The sequence below is a fragment of the Rattus rattus genome, chromosome 1 (genome assembly GCF_011064425.1).
Source record: "Rattus rattus isolate New Zealand chromosome 1, Rrattus_CSIRO_v1, whole genome shotgun sequence".
Taxonomy (NCBI): domain Eukaryota; kingdom Metazoa; phylum Chordata; class Mammalia; order Rodentia; family Muridae; genus Rattus; species Rattus rattus.
In genome coordinates this window covers 221,089,636-221,110,302 of record NC_046154.1, presented here as the reverse complement: position 1 = coordinate 221,110,302, position 20,667 = coordinate 221,089,636, and the positions used below count along the sequence as shown (strand labels likewise).

Below are 20,667 nucleotides of genomic sequence, written 5' to 3'. Positions count from 1 at the left end.
GGAGTGCTGACATGCAGGCGTACTGGAGGGTAAAGCCACTGTCAGAAACAGCAAGACCAGCTAACACCAGAAATAAGCACATGGCTAGAAGCAAGCACAGGGATCTAAGAAACAGAAACCAAGGACACTTGGCATCATCAGAACCCAGTTCCCCCAGCACCCTGGATACCCCAACACACCAGAAAAGCAAGATTTGGATTTAAAACCACAGTTCATGATGATGTTAGAGGACATTAAAAAAGTAATAAATAATCCCCTTAAAGAAATACAGGACAACACAGGTAAACAAGTAGAAGCTCTTAAAGAGGAAATACAAAATCCCTAAAAGAATCACAGGAAAATACAACAAAACATGTGAAGAAATTTAGCAAAACAATCCAGGATCTAAAATGGAAATAGAAACAATAAAGAAATAACAAAGGGAGACAACCCTAGAGATAGAAAGCCAAGGAAAGAGATCAGCAGTCATAGATGTAAAACTTATCAATAAAGTACAAGACATAGAAGAGAGTATCTGAGGGGTGGAATATTCCATAGAAAACATTGACACAACCTCAAAGAAAATGCAAATTCTAAACGCTCCTAACTCAAAACATCCAGGAAATCCAGGACACAATAAAACGTTCAAACCTAAGGATTATAGGTATAGAAGAGAGTAAGGATTCCCAACTTCAAGGGTCAGTAAATATCTTCAACAAAATAATAGAAAAAAAAATCCCTAACCTAAAGAAAGAGGTGTCTATAAACATACAAGAAACCTATGAAACTCCAAATAAATTGAACCAGAAAAGAAATTCCTCCAATCACATAATAGGCAAAACATGAAATGCACAAAAGAAAGAAAGAATATTAAAAGCTGAAAGGGAAAAGGGTCAAGTAACAGACCTTTCAGAATTACATCAGACTTCTCACCAGAGACTATAAGCCAGAAGATCCTGGGCAGATGTCAAACAGACCCTAAAAGAACACAAATGAAAGCCAGACTACTTTATCCAGCAAAACTCTAAATTACCATAGTTGGAGAAACCAAGATATTCCATGACAAAACCAAATTTACACATTATCTTTCCAAAAACCCGGTCCTACAAAGGATAATAAATGGAAAGCTCCAATACAAGAAGGGCAACTACACCGTAGAAATGCAAGAAAGGAATCTACCTTTAACTAACCTCCAAAAATATAACCACACAAACATAAATCCACTTGTAACAGTAAAAACAATAGTAAACAACAATAATGGATCCCTAATATCTCTCAACATCAATGGACTCAATTCCCCAGTAAATCTAGCATTTTGCCTCATACATGAAACACACCTCAGTGACAAAGACAGATACTAACTCAGAGTAAAAGGCTAGAACAATTTTCCAAGCAAGTGGTTACAAGAAACAAGCTGGAGTACCCATTCTAATATCGAATGGAAGGACACTGTCATTAGGACAAAATGGCAACTGACACATTAGGAAAAGATCTTTACCAATCCTATAGTCCATAGAGGGCTAATATCTAATATATACAAAGAACTCAAGAAGTTAGATGCCAGCGAGTCAGATAACTGTATCAAAATATGGGGTACACAGCTAAACAAAGAATTCTCAACTAAGGAATATTGAATGGCTAAGAAGCACTCAAAGAAATGTTCAACATCCTTAGTTCAGGGAAAGGAAAAGCAAAACAACCCTGAGATTCCACCTCACCTGTCATAGAATGGATAACTTACAAAATTCAGGTGACAACAGATGTTAGCAAGGATATGGAGAAAAAGGAACACTCCCCATTGTTTTTGGGATTACAAGCTGGTACAACCACTCTGGAAATCAGTCTGAAGGTTCCTCATAAAATTGCACATAGTATTATCTAAGTACCCAGCTATACAACTCCTGGGCATATATCCAACATATAACAAGGACATAAGCTCCACTGTGTTCATAGCAGCCTTATTTGTAATAGTCAGAAGCTGGAAAGAACCCAGATGTCCTTCAACAGAGGAATGGATACAGAAAGTGTGGTACATCTACACAATGGATTACTACTCAGCTATCAAAAACAATGACTTCAAGAAATTCACATGGAAATGTATGAAACTAGAAAATACCAACTTTGAGTGGGGTAACCCAATGACCAATACACACATACGGTATGTACTCAGTGATAAGTGGATATTAGGCCAAAAGTCCCTATTACTCAAGATATAATCTGCAGAGCACACGAAGCTCAGAAGAAGTACAACCAAATTGGGGATGCTTCCTTCCTTCTAAAAGGGGGAATTAAGCTATTTATAGAAGAAAATATGCAGACAAATTTTGGAGCAGAGACTGAAGTAATGGCCATTCTGAGCCTGGCCCCTCCCCCCAAAACCTGGGGATCCAGCCCATACATGTACAGCCACCAAATCCAGACAATATTGCTGATGCCAAGAAGTAAATGCTGATAGGAGCTTGATATAGTTCTCTCCTAAGAGGTTTTGCTAGATCACAATAAATACAGAGGTGGATGCTTGCAGCCAATCTTTGAACTGAGAATGGGGTCCACAATGGAGGAGTTAGAGAAAGGAGTGAAGGAGTTGAAGGGGTTTGCAACCCCATAAGAACAACTATACCAACCAACCAGAACTCACTGGGACTAAACTACCATCCAAAATGTATACATGGACAGACCCATTGCTCCAACTGCATAAGTAGAAGAGGATGGCCTTGTTGGGCACCAATAGGAGGAAAATCCCATTGTCCTCCCAAGGCTCAACCCACAGTATAGCAGAATATGGGGAGGCAGAAATGGGTGGGTGGATGGATGGGGGGAACACTCTCATAGAAGAAGGGGGAGGGAGGATGGAATAGGGTTGTATGCACAGGAAACCAGGAAAGGGGAAAACATTTGAAATGTGAATAAAAATATCCAATAAAAAAGAAAATATTCTATTTATTAAAAAAAGAGTAGTTTGTACAAATATGGATTGTTAAGTTTCAGAGGATTTATTTTTAAGTTTCAAGATTTTTTCCTCGAGTCAAAGCAATCCACACCACTACTTCATCTGTATTAATTATAACAGAAAAAAAAAGCAAAGAAACAAAATCACCTTTCACCATATTTGCCTAATAGGTTGGTTAAACCTATTTCTATGAAATGTATATAATTATTATTTCTGCAGAATGACAGTTTCTTAGGCTTTTATATATATGAAGCATTGCAGATTTTAATGGATCCTCCATGGGAAGTTTATTATATCAAACAAAGGAATGAGAAAATGGAGGGGGAAATGAGTGAAAGAGAAAGATGGCAGATTTTTGATTTTATAGGTTTTGTTTTGCTCAGATGACTTATCTGTTGCTGACTTTTTTCTTGGATCCAAGGACACTTTAATTAGCATATTCAAACTGTTTTTATGATATACATTTGTTTTTTTAATTATCATTTTAAAACAAATGTCTCTAAAATATGAAAACATGTAGGTATATCTAAAATGAAATATCATGAAATATAAATTTAAATAGCCAGAAGTATGGCATAACAGTTAAGAATGCTTGGATCTTGTGGGAGGACACTGATTTGTACCCGGCACTCACATGGAAAGACATCACTGTCTGTAATTTCCATTCCAAGGATTCAATGAAGTTTTCTGTCTTCAATGAACACTGCACACATGGTACACATACAGAAACAGAAAAATATTCAGATAGAAATGAAAAATAAAATTTCAAACATATAAAATGAGTTTGAAAAAAATGTAAAATTTCAAACTTAAATGAGTTTGATAAAAGATTAATGTCACACTAATAATGTCTTAATTACACACATTTATTTGGACGGGTGTAATATCATGGAGCTTATAGATAGCAATAGAAATTTTTGTGGGTATGATTCTAAGGGATAGTTAAATCTTAAATAGTAAGTAGAGAGATCCTGATGTAATCATATGAAGCTTAATTATGTAGCTGGATTATTTATTTTCCCTAAACTCATCACTGCCAAAGCTTTTTTCCTCTCTAGCAGTCCACTAAGTTAACTCCCTCCTCTTTCCACCTGCAAACCACAGTAACCCATCACATATCCTGGGTTAGCTTTTCTACCTGTAGGAATTGTAAAAGTTCCCTACTTTTTTCACCTAGTCAGTTTGCTACCATCATTTAAAATGACCCAAATTGCTAAATTCATCCAGAAGGAGAAAAGGAATCCAGCCCTGCTTCAAACATTAATATATACTCATGCTACTGAGGAGAGGCAAGTTATAATTGCTACCTGTCTGGAAAGCTGCAAGTCTTTTCTATTATGAAGCAATTTCTATAATTGCTTGTGTAATATATTTTCTATAATCAATTCTGTGTAAAATGGGGTTGTAATTTATCACCCTATCAGTGAAAACTAGCAAAAAAAAAAAGCCCTACATTTTTGTAAAGATAGCTAGCAGACAAGTTCTCTCCTTCTCCCATATAGGTTCCAAATAATGAACTCGGGTCATCTGACTTGATGATGCACCCACCTCTTATACATCTAACCAGGCCATCATCCTTGCAATTTTTATAATCTCAAGAGAGATAACATCTAGGCAAATCTTATGTGGTTTTGTTTTATTTTTTAGTTTGATTTAAAATAATTATATAAATATAATATATATGTCTTAGTTAGTTTTCTACTGCTGTGATAAACTATGACCAAGACAAGTGAGAGGAAAAAGAAGTGTTTTGAAATTTCAAAGCCAGTCTCCAGTGAGGTATCCTTCTGAAATGGCCATACATACCTCCTAGTCTTTCTTAAACAGTTACATCATTATATAGTCTAGGCACAAATATACAAATATGTGAGATTATAGGCAATTATCACTCAAACAGCCACAATATTGGGATAAATATTGTGATATTTTTCATATGACTTCTTGTATGGCACTATTCTAGTGATACATGAACCCACATTTATTTATCCTATAAATGGGACTGACTACATACTGTCCAGAGGGTACAAATACCCAACAAATTGAAACCATTAATTTTAATGGGGCTAAATATAGTAGTATGTATGTGTAAAATGCCAACACATAAATGACTGAAACTTAGCTGCATTATGAAAGTCCATCCCAGAAAGGTTGAAAACGTACAAAGTAGGAATATATAGCAACCTGCACAACTTTTCAGCCATTCAAAAATGGTAGTTATTCCTTACACTTGGCCTGGTCATCTTCCGGGTACCTCGACCAGTCTTTGTTTTTCCAGGCTGCTTGTCCAATCTCTTTCTTCTGTAATGCTGGGTCTGAAATATGTCTAAGCTGATCATCTTCTGAGAGCATGTACTGGACATGTCAGTTTGTCTGAGTATCTTCTAGGCACTTCAGCTTGACTGATGGTCTTTTGTATGTCTTGACTTGTCAAATACTCTTCTAGGTAGAAGCCTAGTGAATCTGATCAGTTTCAGAGGCTTCGTAATGCTATTTTAGTAAAGATGGCTTTTTATTAGATGGGTGTAGATGGATAGATGGGTAGATGATAGATAGGTAGATGATAGATGATAGATAGATAAACTAATAGATAGATAGATAAATAGATAGATACTGCCCCCTTTATATTAGGTGGACTTAAGGATCACTATGCAGTCAAAGTAAACTTGAGCTTTGGATACTCTTAACATTCTGAGTTTTATCTTTTAAGTTTCAGCAATCATACCACATTTTATACTGCATTAGTATAAAACCCAGGAGCTGCTAAGTGCTAAGTGAATACAAATAGAGCTTCATACTCAAGCCATTCAGAACTAAAATTGTAATGTCTGTATTATATTAATGTCTTAACTATAATACAATATAAATTACAGAGGATCTGAAAGTTAGAAAATAATTCTATAAATGTCTTTAGAGGGAAAATTATAAAAAATATTTTATCATAAAAGGATAAATGTAAATGTGTCTTTCATATTGATCCTAGAAACAGATCTATTTAGGAGCAGAAATAGACTATAATAGCAAATACCTAAATAGTTAATATATAATTATAAAAACATTTATAATTATCATAATTTTTGCATATGTTATATATTACCCTCATTGAAAAACTAGGGTATATTTTTTCTTAGCTTCTTGCCCAAAACTTCCTGTACTTTCTAATTTTTGTTGAAGAAAAGAAAGATATAATGCTGTTCAAAATAGACTATTTCTAAGTAAATAAATTATTCTGCCATGTTATCAGTACAAATACTTACAGGAACTTATTTTCTGATAAATACATATATAGATAATTGGGTGCCATCTTCGGCTACAGTTTATATTCAATTTTTTTAACCTGCTAAGCATAAATTCAGCACAAACAAGGGCATAGCATGATAATGGATTGCCATTCTTGTAAAATGCATGGAATCTAGTAATTTTTCACTTATAAGCTAGAACCTTCCAGGAAAGTTGAATATGTGTTCAGGAAACTTGACTTATATTTCTGGATACTGTCCCATGATTACTAGAGTAGTGATTAGGTACAGTGATGAAAAATGATCTGTGCACACACACATGTACACACACAAACACACACACACACTCACACATATACACACACATACACACACACTATTGAAATAAGCAATACTTTTCTGCATTTCGCCAAAACAATTTTGAAATCTATAGACTAATAAATATTTTAGACATGATTACTGAAAACAAAACATAATTTTTAGTGAAAAATTTACTACAGAACTTTTCATTAGTTGAAATCAATAAGCCATGTTCATTGTGAACAATCATTTGTTGGATACACATCTTGTCTACCATAATTGAATATAAAGTAGAAACCAAATTAACTACTGCAGCTATCCCTGTAGGTGTAATACTTGAGAAATAACCCATAACTGTTTACAATTTAAGTAATTAAGTCTTTCACTTTTCAAATATTATTACAATATTTGTATCTATATGTGAAAAAAATGAGGAACCTTAATGAGTTTAGTATGACACCAATTATTAGTTTGCCTTTTTATTTTTAAAATATCAAAATATCTAGGATAACCAAAACTGATTAAGAGAACCAATGCAGTCTTCATCAAAACCACAAAATAATTTTTCACAGATTATGAAGAAAAAAATTTCAACTGCATGGGGAAACACACACACACACACACACAAATGGATACATAAATATACACAAACAAATACATACTCCACACCCCCATGGGGGGAAAGGGAAGGAGAGAGAGAGAGAGAGAGAGAGAGAGAGAGAGAGAGAGACAGAGACAGAGACAGAGACAGAGACAGAGAGAAGAGAGAAGAAACATGAGATACAGATAAAACAGTAAAACAGTGCTGAATGACTAAAGAACTTCTAAGAGAAATTCCTCCCAACACATAATAGTTAAAACACCAAAGGGAAAAAGGTCAAGTGACATATAAAGACAGACCTGTACAAATTACACCAGACTTCTCACCAGAGACTGTGAAAGCCAGAAAATCATGGAGAGATGCCATACAGAAGATCATAAGAGAACAAAAATGCCAGCCCAAGTTACTGTATCCTGCAAAACTCTCAATTAGCATAGATGGAGAAACCAAGATACTCCATGACAAAACCAAATTTACACAATATTTTTCTACAAATCCAGCTCTAAAAAGGATAATAGATAGAAAACTCCAATGCAAGGAAAGTAACTACACCATACAGAAAGCAAGAATATAATTTCTTGCAATGAAACCAAAAGTGAGAAAAACAAACATAGTTCCACCTCTAACAACGAAAATAACAGGAAGCAACAATTACTATTACTTAATATCTCTCAACATCAACGGACTCCATTTCCCAATAAAAAGACATAGACTAACAGATTAGATATGTAAAGAGGAACCAAAATTTTGCTGCATGGACAGCCTTAGAGACAAAGACAGACACCACCTCAGAGAAAATGGCTGGAAAACAACTTTCCAAGCAAATGGCCCAAAGAAACAAGCTGAAGTTGCCATTCCAATATCAGATGAAATTGATATTCAATCAAAAGTCATTTAAAAAGATATGGAAGGACACTTCATATTCATTAAAGGAAAAAATCCACCAAGATGAACTCCCAATCCTAAATATCTATGCTCCAAATGCAGGGGCACTGATATTCATAAAAGAAACCTTACTAAAGCTCAAAGCACACATTGCACCTCACTTGATAATAGAAGGAGATTTCAACGCTCCTCTCCCATCACTGGACAGATCATGGAAACAGAAATTAAACAAAGATATAGACAGACTAACAGAAGTTATGAACCAAATGTATTTAACAGATATTTATAGAACATTCCATCCTAAATTAAAAGGATATACCTTCTTCTCAACACCTTATGGAACCTTCTCCAAAATTGATCATATAATTGGTCATAAAACAGGCCTCAAGAGATACAGGAAGATAGAAATAATCCCATGCATCCTATCAGATCACTGTGCATTAAGATTTGATCTACAATAGCAACAATAATGACAGAAAGTCCACAAATACATGGAAGGTGAATAATGATCTACTTAATGACAACTTGGTCAAGGAGTAAATAAAGAAAGAAATTAAAGACTTCCTAGAATTTAATGAAAATGAAGGTACAATATTCCCAAACTTATGGAAAACAGTTAAAGCAGTACTGAGAGGAAAACACATAACTGTGAGTGCCTGCAAAAAGAAATCGGAGAGAGCATATATCAGCAGCACAGGGTTGAAATCAACCAGGTAGAAATGAAAAGAAGTATACAAAGAATCAACAAAACCAGGAGCTGGTTCTTGGGAAAGTCAACAAGATACATAAACCCTTAGGTAGACTAACCAGAGGTCACAGAGAACATATTCAAATTAACAAAATCAGAAATAAAGGAGAGACATAACAACAAAATATGAAGAAATTTAAAAAATCATCAGATCCTACTATGAAATCTTACATTCAACAAAACTGGAAAATATGGAGGAAATGGACAATTTTCTAGACAGATACCAGCACCAAAATTAAACCAGGAACAAATAAACCATCTAAACAAAACCACAATTCCTAAAGAAAAAAAGCAGTTATTAAAAGTCTCCCAACCAAAAAGAGCCCAGGACCAGAAGGGTTTACTGCAGAATTCTATCAGACCTTCATAGAAGTCCTCATACCAATACTGTCCAAACTATTCCAGAAAATAAAAAAAGACAGAGCACTACCAAATTCCTTCTATGACGCCACAATTACTCATATTTTGAAACCACACAAAGACACAACAAAGATAAAGAACTTCAGACCAATTTCCCTTACGAATATTGATGAAGAAGTACTTAATAAAATTCTTTCAAACCAATCAAAGAAAACATCAAAACAATCGTCCATCATGATCAAGTAGGCTTTATCCCAGGGATGTAGGGATGGCTTAATATATGAAAGTCCATCAATGGAATCCACTATATAAACAAACTCAAAGATAAGAACCACGTGCTCATTTCATTAGATGCTGAGAAATCATTTGACAAAATTCAATACCGCTTCATGATAAAAGTCCTGGAAAGAACAGGAATTTAAGGCCCATACCTAAACTTATTAAAAGCAATATACATCAAACCAGTAGCTAACATTAAATGAAATGGAGAGAAACTTGAAGCAATCCAACTAAAATCAGGGACTAGACAAGGCTGCCCACTCTCTCCCTACTTACTCAATATAGAATTCGAATGCCTAGTCAGAGCAATCAGAGAAAGAAAGGAGGTCAAAGGGATACAAATTGGAAAGGAAGAAATCAAAACATCCCTATTTGCAGATGATATGATAGTGTACTTAAGTGACCTCAAAATTTCCACCAGAGAAATACTTAACCTGCCAAACAACTTCAGGAAAGTGTTGGGGTATAAAATTAACTCAAACAAATCAGTAGCCTTCCTCTACTCAAAGGATAAACAGGCCGAGAAAGAAATTAAGGAAATGACACCCTTCACAATAGTCCCAAATAATATAAAATGTCTTGGTGTGACATTGACCAAGCAAGTGAAAGGTCTGTATGACAAGAACTTCAAGTCTCTGAAGAAAGATATTGAGGAAGATCTCAGAAGATGGAAAGATCTTCCATGCTCATGGATTAACAGGATTAATATAGTAAAGATGGCCATTTTGTCAAAAGCAATCTACAGATTCAATTCAATCCCCATGAAAATTCCTACTCACTTCTTTATAGAGATAGAAAAAGCAATTTGTAAATTCATCTGGAATAAGAAAAAAACCCAGCATAGCGAAAATTATACTCAACAATAAAAGAACTTTTAGGGGAATCACCATCCCCGACTTCAAGTGGTATTACTGAGCAATAGTCATAAAAACTGTATGGTATTGGTACAGAGACAGGCATATAGATCAGTGGAATGTAATTGAAGAGCCAGAAACGAACCCACACACCTACGGTCACTTGATTTTTGACAAAAGAGCTAAAACCATCCACTGGAAGAAAGATAGCATTTTCAGCAAATGGTGCTGGTTCAACTGGATGGAGGTCAGCATGGAGAAGAATGCAAATCGATCCTTTCTTATCAACATGTACAAACCTTAAGTCTAAGTGGATCAAGGACCTCCACATCAAACTAAATCCATTCAAACTAATAGAAGAAAAAGTGGGGAAGAGTCTCAAATGAATGGGTAGTGGGGAAAAATTTCCTGAACAAACAACAATGGCTTATGCTCTAAGATCAAGAATTGACAAATGGGACCTCATAAAACTACAAAGCTTCTGTAAGGTAAAAGACACTGTCATTAGGACAAAATGGCACCCAATAGATTGGGAAAAGATCTTTACCAATCCTACAATGGATATAGGGCTTATATCCAAAATATAAAAAGAAATCACAAGTTAGACTGCAGGGAGACAACCCTAATAAAAGTGGCATTCAGAGCTAAACAAAGAATTCACAACTGAGGAATGCCTAATGGTTGAGAAGCACCTAAAGAAATGTTCAACATCTTTAGTCATAAGGGAAATGCAAATCAAAACAAACCTGATATTCCACCTCAGACCAGTCAGAATGGCTAAGATCAAAAACTCTGGTGACAGCAGATGCTGGCGATGATGTGGAGAAAGAAGAACACTCCTCTATTTTTGGTGGGATTGCAAACTGGTACAACCACTCTGGAAATCAGTCTGGAGCTTCTTCAGAAAATTGGACATTCTACTACCTAAGGACCCAGCTATAAATCTCCTGGGCATATACCCAAAAGATTCTCAAACATACAAGAAAGACATATGTTCCACTATGTTCATAGCAGCCTTATTTATAATAGTCAGAAGCTGGAAAGAACCCAGATGTCCTACAACAGAGGAATGGATTCAAAAATTATGGTACGTCTACACAATGGAGTACTACTCAGCTATCAAAAACAATTAATTCATGAAATTCATAAGCAAATGGAATGAACTAGTGAGGTAACCCAATCACAGAAAAATACACTTAGTATGCCCTCATTGATAAGTGGATATTAGCTAAAAAGCTCGAATTACCCAAGATGCAATCCACAGATCATAGGAAGCTCAAGAAGAAGGATGACCAAAATGCAGATGCTCCCACTCCTTCTTAAAAGGGGTAAAAATATCCATACAAGGGCATATGGAAGCAAAGTTCAGAGCAGCAACTGCATGAATGGTCATTCAGAGCCTGCCCTACATGTGGTCCATATATAGAGAGCCTCCAAAACTAGGTAAGATTGAAGCTAAAAAATGCATGCTGAAAGGGACCGAATATAGTTCTCTCCTGAGAGGCATATCCAGACCATGTCCAATACAGAGGTCAATGCTAGCAACAAGGCACTGAATTGAGAACAACCCCCTTGGGTGGAATTAGAGAAAATATTGAAAGAGTTGTAGGAGCTTGCAACCCCATAAGAACAGCAACACCAACCAGCCAGAGCTTCCAGGGACTAAACCACTACTACACATGTCTATATATGGACTGTTCCAGGGTTCCAACTGCATACGTAGCAGAGACTAGCTTTGTTGGGGCACCAGTGGAAGGAGAAGCCCTTGTTCCTGCCCCTTGTTCCTGCCAAGGTTGGATCCCCAGTGCAGTGGAATATGGGGGGACATTAAGGATGATATATGGGGGGAATATGCATATGGGGGAGGGGGCTTATGGATAGGAAACCGGGAAAAGGAATAACATTTGAAATGTAAGTAAAGAAATATATCTGATAAAAATTAGAAAGACAACTTCTAGAGGTATCATCAGCCCTAATTTCAAACTCTGCTACAGAGATGGAATAACAAAACGATCATCGCACTGAATGCCAATCAAAACATTTAAAAAAAATGTAGCCATAGCAACAACAAAAAGCATGTCAATCAATGGATTCAAAATCAGTTAAAAAGTGCCAAAGGTTCAAAAGTCGCTTACTAGACACCGGGAATAAAGCTAATCAAATTATTTATTACAATAGGGAAAACACTGAAAGTTGGTTTTGTATATGTAGACAAACTCTTGTTATGTAATGATACTTTTACTATATAGAATCTTTTATGTGCTTACTTTCTAACTGAAAATAGGTTCTGCTCTCATACACTACTTTTCAACCACAGTTTTCCTTCCCTCCTCCATTTCTACTAGGACCCCTACCTCTCCTCTACTCCAAATCTACTTGATTAGACAAGCCATCAAAATAAGCAAACCTCCCCCCCCTCCTCTCTCTCTCTCTGTCTGTCTCTCTCTCAGCTTCTAACATTTCGAAGCTGGACAGTATGAAAAGAGAAGATACTCAAGAACAAGCAAAACAAAATCAAGAGATACACATGCTCACACTCTTAGGAGTACCTCAAAAAAACACCAACTAAACACCGACTAACAGCCATAATGTATATGAAGAGAACCTGCTGTAGCCCTGTCAGGAATGTTTGCAGCTTCAGTCCCTGTGGCTATCTGATCCCTGCTTAGTTGATTCAGTGGGTTATGTTCTCTTCGTATTATTCATCTCTTCTTATTCCTGAAATCCCTTTTCCCCATCTTCCATGGGATTCCCAAGTCTCTGAGAGGAGGGACTCAGTGGAGATCTCGAAGTTAGAATCTCTCTGTGTTATGTCTGACTCTTTGTCTTGGCACTGAATCCCAACTACTAGTGGAGTAAACTTTTCTGATAACACCAAGACAAGGCAAAAATCTATGACTACAGCAGAATATTATTAATGATAATTTAATTTATATAGTTATGCATTTATTTATATATTTATAAAGTATGTATGTATGTATGTATTTTATTTTTAAAATAAGTGTTTGGTTCTACTCTACATTTCAGAGCTCTACAGTCTCAGGTTTCTGGAGATCCAAATTAGTGTTAGGCATGGGCATCCTCAGTGGCCTCAAGTTATACTAAATATTGATTGCCTATTCCCACAAATTCTGAGCCACCATTGCCCAGCAAAGACATCTTCTAGGCAGGACAGATTGTGCATGTATTTTTTTTTTGTGTGTGCCTGGTTTAGTGTTGACATGTCTTTCTCAGTAACCTGCAGAATACCTTTTTCTGTCACAGACTAGAATGTAGAGGTGAAGGCTAAAGTCCATTCCAGCTTGACCACTTTATGTTCAAAGAGTTGAGTGGGAGTTGTCCTCAGCAATGATGACCATCAGTCTACATTATTTAGGGACCTCCACAGGACCTCCTTTGGCAATGACTCAACCAAATGTAATCCACTCCCACCACTGGAAGCTTTGCCTGGCTACAAAAGGTGGCCAGTTCGAACTCCTGATCTTACATTTATTTGAGTCCTCATGGATTACAGGAAGTTTTTGCTGCACTAGGTTTCCACGCCACCCTTCAATTGTCCTCCACTGCAGCATTTAATGATAATTAAATCTTAATGATAATTATCTTTTTACATTGACAGCAATAATCTGGCAATATTATGTAATAGTTTAGTTTTAATGTATGAATGTTTGCTGACATATATCCATGTGTATCATGTACATGCTTGCTACCATAAAGACTAGAAAATAAGCTTGCTTTCTAATTTATTCATACCATTCTAGTGTGTTAATATTTTTTTAAAAGGAAAGCACTCCTTAATGTAAAATGAGTTGCCATAGGATCATTGAAAAATAGTAATGATTCTCATAGGTTTGCATGAAATTGCATTAAATAATATAGTGTGATTGAACACATTCTTTTCTATCTCATAAACATAACCTCTTATAGACCTGTAACTCAGAGTTATCCTTGTTTTAACACCTATACAAATATATATATATATATATATATTGTATAGATAGATAGATAGATAGATAGATAGATAGATAGATAGATAGATAGATAGATACATTATTCAGACTAGTCATGCTAACACTATTGCATATGGGGTTGTACTTAGTCATATATAACTTGTCATGTGGTTCTCTTCTCTATTTTCAAATCAAAACAAGTCTATCCTTTAAAGTTTTACTTTTATAAGGTAACTGTTCTATAAATAGGTGATTGCATCTTAACTTTTCAAAAAAAAGTTAACCTAGAACTTCAAAACTTTTCAAAAAACCAGATAAACTAGAAAAGAATTTAATAGAGATAATATTTCATCTTAACATATTTATCTCATTTTGTGCTGCAACCAAATACATATTAAAAAAAGAGAAATAACATTTTTAAAAGACTGTATTCATGTACATATGCATATGCCTTAAGATGATTCTATAAAAGTAACCTAAAAACCTACAAAGTAATACATTTCAAAATAACTCTATTATGGGGATATAATAAATACCTTGAGAGAGAAATGAATTGTAGATACATATCTAACAAAAATTATGTACTATTTTCACTTTAAATTCCTGACTGAGAAAGTCAGTTTAATATATGATGAAATAAAATTGCTTCCTTTACTCTTGAGCTTAGTTCATGTAATTTCAACATCAATTCCCTTTCAATCTGTAATCCCAGCAATAGGTTTCATTAGAGTCAAATGCAGTCAAAGCTGGGAGGAGTGCTGGGCTGCCAGTTAATGTAAAACACACCGTATGAAGAGCCTGCATAATTGCTATTCACACACTACAGGAGACAAGTTGTCAGCTCACGAAATCATTGGGAAATCAGATAAAGATGGGAGGAAAAGGTAGCACTGTCAAGCACATCCTGCCTGTCATTTTATCGCTCCATTTGCCCCTCTTTGGAAATAAAATGAGTGTAGAATTTTCTTGAAATTCTAAATGGAGAGATGTTGAAATTTTAAAAGTTCAGTAATGTCTGATGATACCTAAAGGGTCTGTTAAATATTGTAGGCAACACTATTTAAATATATTGCTAGAAAAGATACTTAATAAATATAAAATAATTTATAGTATATGGGAATTTTATATTTTATTCATGTATAGATGATTTTGAAGTTAGTCATAGTTTTATTTATAGGCATATAGAAATAAACAAGGAACTAATAAAACCCTTCTGCGTAGCATTGATACAAGAGACAGAGGTTCTGGACAAAAAGCATACAATTTAACTGAGTGTGAAGGTTTTTGGACAATTTTTGATATTAGTACACTGCTTTGCACTGTGTCTCCTTTTTCTTCTCCCTACTAATGTTTGTCCTATGTCTACCCTAGACTCTCTGTTTCATATTTCTTCTTCATATGCACATAAACACACACGTACACACATGCAAACACACAAACACACACACACACAAATACACACACACACACACACACACACACACACACACAGGACACATATATGTATGGCACTCTGGTCCTATGGCTCAGATAGCCTTCCTTTATATGATGTTACTTTAGTCATATTTATGGCTAAAAGACTGTTATATGTTATATGTACATATGTTATATGTACAGTTTGTTGTAGGTGAACCAGTTGAGGTTGTGCACCCCACAGGCATGTACGATCTACACTTTGAGCTCTTTAGATCTCAGAGAAGAGAAGAGACAGTAGTAAGAGCCAGACCTACCAGGTTTTCCACTACAGGTTAACGTCTTCTGTACATGAAAGTAAAAGGGCATCCAATAAATCAAAATTATATGGTTATCTAATGGAAACCGAGTCACCATGCCAATGGAGGTATGGAAGATTCACCAGTATACTCTATAGTGATAATCTTTAGGCAATAACTGCCCAGAAATAGGGAATCAATTATGTCTAGGGATGAGCAGCCTAACAAGTTAACCAGTACCTTCCCTAAATACATGTAAATGTGAACAACACCAAATATACTCATAAAGGTATGTATTTATGTGTGCAAGTGTGTGAGTGTGTGTTAAGTATAAGTTAAACAATAGTAATTTTTAAAGAGATCATGATTATGACATGGAATTTTGGGATGTGAGTTGTTGAACGGGGGAGAGAAATATATAGAAATGTTGCACATAAAATAGTACCCAAGTATGAAAATCTCAACAAGGATGAAAGTATGTGCAAGGTATGATGACATTTAATTTAACATTCTTTTATACAATTTATTGATCAAAATTGTATATCAAATTATTTGATCAAATTAATATCAAAACTTGGACCATTCTATTACATACACTCATATTCTACATGATCTCGATTAAATATTTATGCACATGCACATAATTTTTCTCTTGTTTACAATGGAACAATGACAACAAAAAGAGCATTTTATTCTTTTCCATTGCTATTTTTTTGGTAGATTTCTTTCCTTTTATAATTTGCTGCACCATGTTGCAAATTAACTGAATAACTGATGTCTATTTCTCCTTCAAGTTTTATTCCTTTATTACAAATTGTGTTTGTTCATGCTAAATATTATAAGCACTATAATTCTCTTTAGTTTTCAGATAGAATCACTTTAATGTCATCTTTGTAGAAATATATTATGAGGTTACAAATGTGATGCTTCTATTTTACTGTAATACATCAAAACCACCATCATTGTGATGCTGTATTTTATAATAAATATTTATAATAAAAATAGTACTATAATTAATGGAATAGTGTTATTCAATATATTTTTCAACTTGAATTTTATGTTATTATTTTGAAATAAATAATATATAATAATACAATACATAAATATATATTCTCTATATATCGATTTGAATATATATATACATACATATATATATATATATTTCATTTGATACTTTGCAACTGGGATTAGTAAATCTTCCTTAAGTGTGGAGTTATTGATGGCTTTACTACACTCAAGTAACTGCCATAAATACTGTGTATTACTTGATATTCTTTTCTTAAGCATGGATACAATCCTAGATTGGTAGTAGAGAAAGGATATATACATATAAATGTGTATGTACGTTACATATTTTGTTACCATACATGTTTAATTACATCATACAAGTCTATGACAAATTGAAAATTCTATAAACTTTACCAAAGGAAAGGCCTGAAAATAAGCTCGAGGTGCAGAGATCCCAAGGAATAAGAGTACACAAAATCAAACAAAATAATGAATTAAAAATCAATAATAAAGAAATGAATATAAATTTAGATTTTAATTCTAACAAAATATAAACAATCTCTTAATTTTAATATCATATGAAAATAGTATATGAATGAAAGTAGATTTTTTATAGTTTAAATATTTGTTTGAAAAGCATAAAATTGTAAAAAAAATGGCAGAAATAGTGTCAATACTGAAAAACCCAATAAAAGATGATATATTTAAATTAGGATTAAAATCAATGAAAGGGAAGGTACACAAGGACAATAATAGACATGTCAAGTGGATTAGGAGAACCCAGAAGTCTCTCTTACTCCAAGAACTAACTACAGTATCTAAGGAGAGCTGAGAAGGAAAGATAGCCTTCTTTAGCAAAAAATACTGTAAATAGTCATCCATGACAAATGGATAGTCCTAAAAGCATAGGTACTATATGGAACCAGCTTGTTACATTTCAGAATATAGATGTCTATACCTATATGCCTAGAACAACAATTAATAATAAATACATAAATAAAAGAAGCCATGAATTTGAAAAAGAGCAAGAAGGATATAAGGGATACTTTTGAGTGAAGAAAGGGAAGAGATAAATAATGTATTGTACTGTATTCATAAGATAAAGACAACTAAAAATTAATAAAGTGAACACATAAAATATTATTTTTAATTCTTAAATAACATGATTATATAATTAATTCATGTTGTATTTATATAGTATATTATTAAATTACTCAAAAGACATTTAGTTTTGACAATAAAAATTTAAGTGATACTGATGTGTTTGTTCCTGTCATACCTAACTGTAATCTCACTTGTTTTAAATACATTGCCATTTTTTCCACTGCTTCTGCATTCTTCATGCATTCTTTAAGCTTTGGAAGCTTAGTATATTTTTTTTTCCTTTTTAAAATATATATTTTTATTCTTTGTAATAATTTTTAAATTTAAATATATTTTGATCATACTATTTTCCCCAAATTTTCCAGATTCTCTCTCCACCTTGCCTGCAAAACTTCAAGTTCTTTATACAAAAAGCAAAAATCCAATACAACAACAGAATGTCCTAAATCTGAAAAAAAAGACTAAAAAGGAAAAATAGAAAACAAACAAATAAACAAAAGTACCCAACTTTATCAAAATAAAAGTGTACACAGAAAGTAAACAAACTGAACAAGAGGCCTGTTCTGGAGTGATTGACAGGCCGAGTGGCATTACATCAAGAAAAATGATTTCTTCTCTCCCAATAGGAAACATAATATTTCTGTTGATAATCTTTAGCATAGTGGCAAATTTTTCATGTATTCACTTATTTTTATTTAAATAGTAAAATAAAATATATAAAATAAAACTATCACATCAAAGTCAGACATGACAGACAAAACAAGAAAAAGCGCCCAAGAGAGGGCACAAGAGTCAGAATCTCCCTTGTGAACTAGCTCCAGATCCCAGAAAAACACTAAACTGGAAAACTAGAGGATGAGTACAGAGAACCTGGTGCAGAACCATTCAGACCCTGTGCATAATGCTTGAGTCTCTTTCATTCATGTGAGCTTTATTCATGTTTATATAGAAGGCCTTGTTTTCTTGGTGTCTTTCATGCCCTCTGGCTATTACATTCAGCAAATTTACTCTTAATGTGTTAATTAATTTCACACACAAACAAAAACTGTATTCATATTGAAAAATATCCACATGAATAATTAGAAATATGTTCACAGTAAACACTAACAGGTTTTTGAATAATCATGTCAACAAAAAAGACTCCAATGGTCAGATAAAAATAAAATAAAAAAGAAAGAATAGAAATTCACAACTTGTAAAGATGTATCCCTAAAGTGAAATTAATAGAATTGTGCTGAAAGAATAGAAGAAAGACTAAGGATTTCCACGTCTTTATGTTTGATTTTCTGATTAAGTAGAATAGATTCAATCACAAAATAATTGTCAAACTGTGTACTGTAACTCACAGTGTGGTGGCACTTATTATAGCTCTTTAAGTAGAGAGATTAATAATGCACAAAAGAAATGAGGACATAAAAATCCCATCAGGTGACATTAATAATTCCCTTTAGCTTGCCTTTTCTTGTTAGCATTATTGTCATAAGATTTGACTGTCATGCATCTGTTATTGTTTTTCTATTATTATGATGGATAGACTTAATCACATTAAAAGAGTTTGTACTACATTAAGAAAGAAGAGTATTAATGTTACATCAGCTACATTTTAAATATTAAAAGGTTCCCTTGATATGAAACAATAATTTTCAAATTTATTGCTTTGAGTTACGGCTGAATATCTAAAAATCATACTGTATCATTTTACTTAGTCAATTACTGTATTAGGCAGGGCTCTACAGATGGACAATCAATAAAATGGATATGGATATATATATATATATATATATATATATATATTCACACAAATACACACACGTGAGTGTGTGTGTGTGTGTGGGTGTGGGTGTGTGTGAATTGTTAAATTGGTTTACATAAGAGAGACTGAGGTGAACAAAAAGAAAATTCAACCGTCTCCATATTGTTGTGGCTCAGAGCCCAGTTGCTTCTCAGTTTATGAAACTGCATATTTCAGAATGCTTGTGTGTTGCTCAGGATCAGTCCAGTTTGGAACCTGGGGAAGCTGCAGTGTGATGTCAATGACGAGCAGAAGCAGCAACTGCAATTGCTGCAGTTCAGCAGAGAGCAGAGATCCATGTGGCAGCAACATGGCATTTTCCTAGGAGGCCTCCTTTATCTCATCCCCCCCCTGCAGGTTGTCATCCATTCTAAAGGAGGGCTTTTCTTCTTCACTGACTCCTTCCCAGATCTTTCCACAGAGAGTTGTTCAGAGACTTGACTCAATTGAATCCAGATCTACTAACATTGATAAATCATTACAATTGCTTTTAGAATAATTTTGAAACTATATATTTTATTTCTATTTTTTTAAACAAGATTTTTTTTAGCCTGTGTATATAATGTCTAAAATTGGCAGTGTAGGTATCATGGTCTTAAGGAATATGCATATATTTAATAGTGTTTAATTTGTTCAAACATGTGACCCATACAATTTTAAGTGTTTTTATTCATGATAAAGAATCTTTTTTTATCTTTTAATACAACTTAGTGAAAAACAGATACGAAAACCTGAATTATAATGTCTTAAAACTGATAGAAGTAATTTTTCTTAAACTGTTTATTTTTGTACATTAAAATTAAAAAGTTTAGTGTCAAGTTAATTGACATTTGAGATTTAAATCTTTCTTTTATGAATTCTAGCTTCATCTGTTATGTAGTATATAAGTTTAAAAATAAAAATTCTGAG

General features: G+C 34.0%; 1 pseudogene; it reads left to right on the top strand.

The window, feature by feature from the left end:
• LOC116887279 overlaps positions 1-20,199 on the top strand; it is a 30,131-nt pseudogene extending 9,932 nt beyond the window's left edge.
• The last annotated feature ends 468 nt before the right edge of the window (positions 20,200-20,667 follow it).